At 32.1% G+C, this 8,720-nt stretch overlaps 1 long non-coding RNA gene across 3 annotated transcripts; it reads right to left on the reverse strand.

Annotated features, from left to right (window-relative positions):
• Positions 1-3,415: 3,415 nt before the first annotated feature.
• Positions 3,416-5,991, reverse strand: LOC126884335 (uncharacterized). Of its 3 annotated transcripts, XR_007697961.1 has the most exons (5): positions 5,783-5,991; positions 5,280-5,587; positions 4,602-4,867; positions 3,865-4,159; positions 3,416-3,792 (listed from the first exon to the last, which is right to left on the reverse strand). It is a non-coding gene; the product is annotated as an uncharacterized LOC126884335 (long non-coding RNA). The 3 variants fall into 3 exon arrangements; XR_007697960.1 differs by having other exon boundaries at positions 3,416-4,159; positions 5,779-5,985; XR_007697959.1 differs by having other exon boundaries at positions 3,416-4,159; positions 5,783-5,981.
• Between the last annotated feature and the right edge of the window lie 2,729 nt (positions 5,992-8,720).

Raw genomic sequence — 8,720 nt, forward strand, 5'->3', positions numbered from 1 at the left:
TATCACATAGATTCACATATCTATTTATTCTGAAAATTGCTAATTCCTAGGTAAAAACTTAAACACAAACTCCCATAAACGGTTTTTTGTCTCTCCTATAAAGTAGTAAAAATGGACATAACATCATCTGATCAAATGGTACAGATATATTTTTAAACGATAAAAAAAATGAAAGTTACCAGTAGTAAATTTACTTAAAAACATTTAATTAACGAGATCAAATAAAATAATAAATTCTATATAAATTGTACTTTTTAAATCATAAAAAATGCGCCTAATAAATGGACAGTCACTAAAGAAATATGACTTCTTATAATAGACGGTAGCAAATTTTATTTGAAAAACCAGCATTATATTAGGGAATAGAAACAAATGTATTTGTTGCAGGCTTGTTTTGAAAACCATCAACTAAATAAATCCTAATATACCTGCGTATTTAAAAAAACAAGAAAATAATATGTCGTAAACTTTAGTTATTTGCAGAACATAAATTTAAAAAGTCATAAAAAATATTAAATAACAAGCATTATTAGTTGTCCTACACAAACAACCAACCGGTTTATTCTCGCACTCCGTAGGTACCGGCCAGGGCTAGGGGCAGGTTTCAGGCGAAAACAGCCTGCTAGGTTGCCAGGTCAGCAGGCTCGCTACTCTCGACATCACTCGCAATTAGGGCGTATACGTAAGTTGCGAAGGATTGATTTGCGAACATTTCCTAAAAACGGTATATTCTTGACCACGGTTCGCAGAAACAGGCGACCGTTCGCATTGTTGACGTCTAAATACATTTAGCAACACTGTAAATATCTGTCTTCACTGCTGTCTGCTGTAGGAATTAGGGAATCCAGCGATCTGTCAAACTATTCCAATATGTCTGACATAGAAAAAAGTGTTGCGTGATTGGGTAGAATGAGATCTTAAAAATATGTCACGTATAGGGCTTTTCATCGATTGCCATTTGTTTCGAGCTTCTGTCATGTGTCACATAATATTAATATATCTACGCCATACGTCTGGGATTTGTTATAGGTTTGTTCCAACACGACCGAGAACCGTCACGAAACGGTAACGCTTCTGCGCAGTAAACAAAATCCGTTCCAACAGAAATATGATCGTCATCGGATCGTCCTTCCCACTGTTCCAACAAGAATTGTGATCTTTCGGTGACGGTTTCGTGATGAACATTTCAGTAATCGGGCAAATGCATAATGTGCTGGTTGGACTGACTTGCGCACTAGGATTTAATTCTTTAAAGTTTTTGAGCCTTTGATCGACTAAAAGCACACAAGCTGTCACCAACAAAAATGACAAATATATGATTACCGTCATGGGACGATAACTGGGCGATACAATTACGAACATGCGCACAACAAACGGTACAAGTAGTTTCGTGACGGTTTCTGGACCGTCCAAAAGTTCATGTTGGAACAAACCTATTATTGTATATATCAATAACGTATGACGTAGATATATTAATATTATGTGACACATGACAGAAGCTCGAAACAAATGACTGTGAATGAAAAGCCCTATTTCAGCACCTGGTTAATTGGAAGGATACTACAAATTTGGCCTCCACATATGTGGTCTGTAGCTTCGACATGATAGGTGTGAAATTTTAAACGTTCTTGTTGTTGATTGGATAGGAAGAGTGCCATAATCTAGCCTCCATGCTAGGTACATAGCCTCCATACGGTACCTACTTCCAATATTTAATATTTTATTCAAGTGGACAATAAAGGTAAAACACAAACAACTTTTGTTTCTTACTTATTTATTTATACAATAATGTGACATTTTACATAGAAATATGAGTATTTAATTTGGATTAAATAAATGTTTACTTGCTGAATTTTTCCACCGTCTGCACAGAACAGCTGAACGGAGCCATTAGAACTATAACAACAAAACGCGAAATAAAGTGTGTATTTTAAAACTGTTGGAAAAACAGTACCTACAATCAGAAAAACTTACCTTTAAAAAGGTACTCGATTACAAAATAATAAAAATATCAAAAAACACGACTGAATATCGGCTTTTTAAGGTGACACAAACACATACACATCACGGGAGAGATTAAATGTCCAGCAAACGACGGCACTGTTGCCAGATTTACCTTTTTCCTTTTAGCGGGAATTTTAAAATTAGTCTAATGCCACTTTGGTTTTAAAAGAGAGTTCTGTATTCTTAAATTTATAACCTTACTTTTACAAGTAATTAGGATTATTTTATTTACATGTAAATATTGAAACAAGTATTGTACTGTGTCATAATTTAAAACTCATGTTGCAGTATTTTGAAAAAAAAATTAAACTCAAAAGAAATATACTTAGGTATACAGTACAAATTATTTTTTAATGGGAATGGAAATTTACGATTTCAAAGGTGAAAATGTGTTGGGATAGTATAGATCAGCGGTTCTCAATCTGTGGTACATGTACCACTGGTGGTACATATCATTATTTGCGGTGGTACACAAAACGCAAAACTGTCAAAATCACCACTATTACAGTTAATTAGATTACCTATCTAGATAGGTAGTTATTTCAGTTAGGTGGTACCAAAAATATTAAAAAGTATTTTGTGGTACATGACTCAAAAAGATTAAGAACCACTGGTATAGATGGACACTTTTTTATTTTAGTATTAAGTGGTTACATAATTATTCAGAATATTAATAAAATTACTAGTAATTTGAATTAGTTTTAATATGTATTATAATAGTATTAATTCTCATCATGTATCTGGCTAAATAGCTAAGGGCTAAAGCCGCAAAATAAAAAAAATTGAAAAAAACATTCTTAGTGACCTAGCACCTTTACTTTGCCTGGGGGCGAGGTGAGTTAATAAATTCTATTTTCTTATTGCAGTCATTTTGTGATGGCTTAAGAAGTTACATAAATGATGTCTTTAGGCTGTGCAATTTTAGCTGTAGAAAGACATCTTTATGACTTGTATTTACATGATATAGGGCTTTTCACTCAGTCATTTGTTTCGAGCTTCTGTCATGTGTTGTCAATATTAATATATCTCTGTCATATGTTATTGATATTGCCAATGATACAAACCAAAGACGTATGACATAGATATATTAATATTATGTGACACTTGACCGAAGCTCGAAACAAATGACAATCGATGAAAAGCCCTATTCAATAGGGCATTTCATTCACAGTCATTTGTTTCGAGCTTCTATCATGTGTCACATAATAATAATATATCTACGTCGTACATTATTGGTATATACCAATGATACGAACCAAAGACATATGACGTAGATACATTAATATTATGTGACTCATGACAGAAGCTCGAAACAAATGACAATCGATGAAAACCCCTATTGGCGTCTGCATATCAGGATCCGGTAATACTATATTATTTATCTATGATCAGGATATTGCTGGGTGTACACAAGTAAACAACACTTTTTTGATTAAAAGGTTTATTTCATTATATCAAAACTTACATGGGTACAATTTAAATAAGATATTTTTTCTATTTAAGGCAATATAAGATATATATTTTAGTATAACTCTCCTACATTAACAAACTTTAACACATTCAGTGGCCATGACGTATGGGTAGCATCACGAAGGTTTTACGGAAGGTACTGACGACACATAAGTTATGTGAGTAGTGCTGTGTAACTAAACAAATGATTTAAGTATGTGGTACCAGCCAAGTGGAGCTTGTTCAAGATGGGCACCAAACATGTTAATCTGGTCATGCACAGAGACTTATACTATAATATGTTATATCTCATATTGCTCACTATTGTAATGAGTGAGCCTGCATACACAAACTATAATATATTATTATGGTTCTGTGTATGCAGGCTCACTCATTACTACTGTAGTGAACAATATGAGATGTAATATTATGAGATAATATACTTATTATATATTATGGTATAGCTCTCCATGAGTGCCAAGTTTTAAACTTAACTGATAACAACTAATGGATACCCTTTTATCCAAAATTTTATGAAAATTTTGAATGGTCATATTGGTATTAATTCCACAACCCCTTCCTATAACAATAGGCCCATTGTTGGATGTTATTGCAGTAGTTCTACTGGAAATACTTACTAAAATTGTATGTATCTGCATCACTTAGAGGTCTACCCAAAAAGCTATTAACCCTCTAGCAGGCAAAACTGAAATAATAGAAATAGAAAGTTGGGAATTTTTCTCTAGGCAATTATTGGTAAAAGAAACTAAAAAAAAAACAATAAAACAGGTAAAAAAGTTTATTGGCTCACTTTCTTGGTAAAAAAGGTGAAGCGTTCTTTAAAGAACACTTGCCGGATTAAGCAAAAAAAAGTTAGTTTCAGTAATAGTATATTTTTTATTATATAGGCAAGCGTTCTTCAAAGAACGCTTCACTTTGCCAAACATTTTTTACAACTGTTTTTTTCTGTAATCAAACTAATAATCCCTTTCTAAAATAAAAAACAAAAATAAGTTCACTATTTTTTTTCCTTCAACCGGCAAGCGTTCTTCAAAGAACGCTTCAGTTTATCAAACATTTTTTACAACTGTTTTTTTCTGTAATCAAACTAATAATTTTTATTGATAAAAGACATTTATGTTACTTACTAAAAAAATCCCAAGTCGATTGGATATTCAGAATACAAATTATATTTGATACAACACATGGTCGTTTCGACAAATAATTATCGATGCGTCAACTGTAAGCATTCAACCCAAAAATAAACACTGGTTGCATCATCATTGTACATATATACCCATCTTTCAAATCAATGCCATAAGAGAGTTTAATGTTTGTGATATCTTGTAAGTAAATCAATTCTTTTTAATTCGCCTCATATGCTATTATACTATCCTGAACAGTCTGAAGTTTACTAAAAAAGTAAAATATAGGTATAGGAGAATCAAACACACTAGTTTGAAATTGTAAACTGTAGTAAATATTCATGAGTAATATTTAAAAAGTGGTTTAGTGGTAACATTCTTGTTTTAAATTATATTGTGTATATCGACAGCGCAAAGGCAGGACCTCATAACTGAAAAATTTGTATAAAATGAGTTACTTCGGTTTTCGCTTTAGAATAAGTGTATCAGCACCTATTAAACAGCTTTTAGAGCTGGGAAAGCCTTTTGGAAGCCTTCCGGAAACTTTCCCAGCTGTAATCGCTGTTTAAGAGCTGCTGATACACTTATTCTAAAGCGAAAACTGAAGTAACTCATGTTATAAAATTTTTTCAGTTGCGAAGTCCTGCCTTTCCGCCGTCGATATGCAAATATTTTACTTACATTTTGGAAGAAAGCCTCAAAATAAACTTTGAAGAGATATTTATCTGATTTTGGTATTTATGTAAGTGCTCTATATCATCCTCATGCCCGTAATGTGTTTTAAAATAGTTTCAATATTTTTAGATACTATTATTCGACTAGTACACCAAATAAACATTTTGTAGGATCCTTGGGATTTTAAAGCTCTTTCTCTATCTTGTTTTGTAAAATAATTTTTTGAGGATCACATACATATACATTCATAATAAGATGTTTCATGTTCTTGTACTCTTGTTCTCTTCCTGTGCCATCATCCATACAGTGCAAATCTAAAAAACAACATAACAGGTGATTACATGGGCAGTTATACTACTTACAGCTTACTTTGTATTTAATCTATTATCTAGTATTACTCTATTAGTATCTACCTACATAAAACTATCTTTGAAATCTAAATTTTTGATATCAACATCAACCTTAATACTTAAAAAATAAATAATAATGTGGAAGTTACACGTACCTACCTAAGTTTTTGAATTGCAATTTTATCAACTGGAAAAGACTGCAACATAATGAGTTTGAAATTATGACACAGCACAATATTTATATTTTCAATTTACATGTAAATAAAATAATAATAATCCTAATCACTTGTAAAAGTAAGGTTAAGATTTTTGACTTGAGAAAACAGAACTGTCAAATTTAAAATCAAACTGCTATAAAATTTTAAAATTCCCGCTAAAAGGAACCTGGCAACATTGCCGTCGTTTGCTGGACATTTAGGGCCGGTACTTTATGTCCCGGTTAAACCTCGGTTAGCTAACCGGGGTTTAATCGGGACAGAAAAGTACCCCATAGGGCCTCTTGCGTTGTAATAAAAGCAATTATAATTATTATTATAATTATTTATGAATATAATAATAAGTATAATTGCGTTTATGTCTATGTTTTGCATATATTTCTGTCCCGATTAAACCTCGGTTAACTAACCGGCTGTTAACGGAGACATAAAGTACCGGCCCTTAATCTCTCCCTACACATCACATAATCACATCACATAACCGACCATATAAAATACGCTGTGTCTAGGTACACGCTAACGTGTACGCAAATAAAAAAGTTAGGTACACGCGAATTTAAACTTCATCAAGCCAGTGATGTCGTTATTTAGCGTGCGCAGTGATTGTATATTTTGATATGTTGTGTTTGTTTGATAGAAAAATATTTGTTATTAAGGAAAGGATAAGGGAGGCAGAACTATTCAGATGTTTCAAACTTAATTGTAATAAATTAATGTGTATATGTAGTATAAAAGTATATATTCAGGTTAGCAAAATAAATATTTAGTTGACATGACATGTACAAAATACTGTTAAAATAATTTTTATACTTAAGTTAATTAGTTCAGTTTATAAACCAATGTTGTGTTTACATATTTCTATTTATACAGGGAAGTTGAACTTGTTACTTGTTGTTTTCATAGAAAATTGGTTATAACTTTGTAAATACCCTTTATAACATAATAAACCTTTATATTTATGTGATGGGGACATTATAAGAAGATTTCGAACATAAAATAAAATATAGGGTGTTCCATTTAAAAAAGCATAAGTTTGGTCTGCCACTATGTTATCTGATGCCCTGTAACATTCTAACTAATTTTGTAATAAGAAGCTCAAAGTTTGCTACAATTTTTGATATTAACTTTTATTGCTATCTATTACTATAGCGGATCTACTGAGCTGTATCACACTAACCAATCGCCATGTATATTTTATCTTAATTCTTCTGCTACCCTACGAATTTTTGTCTCTTATCTTTGTCATACTGTTTTAAAATGTTGTTAAACTCATTAAAAGAACTAAATAATTTTCCACACTCCACAATTAATTTAAAAACAAATACTAAACAAATAAAAAATAAGAAATTTCTTTACTAATCAATATTAAAATGTAAACACAACACGATTAGACAAATTCTAAACTCACTCTGACGCGATATTCTCAAGTTAGCGTGTACGGAAAAAACCAGTAACAGTGCACGCTAAATAGTGACGTCACTGACTTGATGACGTTTCGCGTGTACCGTGTACCTAACTTTTTAATTTGCGTACACGTTAGCGTGTACCTAGACACAGCGTATAAAATAACTGAACGACAACGAACGAACACGAACATTGAACACAGATTCACAGATAGCGCAGGATTTGTCAAAAGTCATGTTCCACCAATCACAATGCCGACATCAGCGCCTCTGTCAAAATGGAAGGAAAATAAATACGAGTACATGTTTTTTATTAGAGTGCGCGGAGCATGATGTCTGGCGGCTGGCATGAATACATTGAAGGCATATGATAGTATAGTGTTATTTTAGTATTTTAAAGTAATTTTCGTATTTTATGTCCGTGTAAATATTGGTAAATACTTCTGTGACATAGTAAAAAATATTGCTTACGTCAATAAACTTTAATAAGTAGTTAAAAAGTTTTAATTAAGTAATTTGGAAGATTGAAGAAAGCTAGGTTAACAAATTTTATGTTTTATAAGTTTAATAAAAAATAATATTGAGCATCCCTAAAATTAGACTTTAGGTAAAATCATCGGGGTAATATATATTTTATTATTTTAGGTACCTAGTAATACCACATTGTATCTTAAATTTGAAATTTTAATTAAATAAAGGATCCAATAAAATCGCTTGTGTGCAGTGTTGCCAGAGAAATTTTTGTAAATGGACCGGAATGACTGGAATAGTGACACAAAGTACTAAACCAACACATTTTGTACAAAAACTTAAAACAACGTCGTTTAATATTATTTGAAGCAAATTTTGTCACAAAATTTTAGGTTTTTACTTTAGGGGACTTTAGTATCAAAAGTTTGGTTGTTAATTGTATCAAATTGGTACAATTGTAACAACTCTGGCAACGCTGAATTGCCTGCCATACGTTCTGTCATTAAAAATCACGTGGTTTGGATTGCCTAATTCGGTTAGGTTAGCACGTTAGGGTTCGATTATTTGTGAATAATCGCCGCAGGATTTCTTCTTAATTTCCGTTACAGTTAGGAAAAAATATATATTTTTTAAAAACATCTTTTTTAAAAACTTGTCAATTTTGGGGCGCCACTCCCGCTAAACGGTGGATGATAGACAGATGTTGTCGGGAAATAAATTGTAGAAAATATAGTCCTCTTCATATTTCTATAAAAGACATTTTTTGTAAAAGGTACAGGAAGGGCTACGTTCCGCAAAAACCACAAATTATCCTCTTTAAAGGGGTGAAAAGGGAGTTCCGGGGCGAAATTTTTTCAGAAAAAGTTAGTCTTATAATAAGCACCCCTTGATATACCAGAAAAAAAATAAAACCGGACTTGTGTCCATTTTGCAAGGTTCAACCTTTGTTTCCTACACTAAAGGCAAAAGAGCTTCTACAGCCTAAGCCTATTATATCTAGTAACGAAA

The sequence above is a fragment of the Diabrotica virgifera genome, chromosome 5 (genome assembly GCF_917563875.1).
Source record: "Diabrotica virgifera virgifera chromosome 5, PGI_DIABVI_V3a".
In the NCBI taxonomy this organism is placed as follows: Eukaryota; Metazoa; Arthropoda; class Insecta; order Coleoptera; family Chrysomelidae; genus Diabrotica; species Diabrotica virgifera.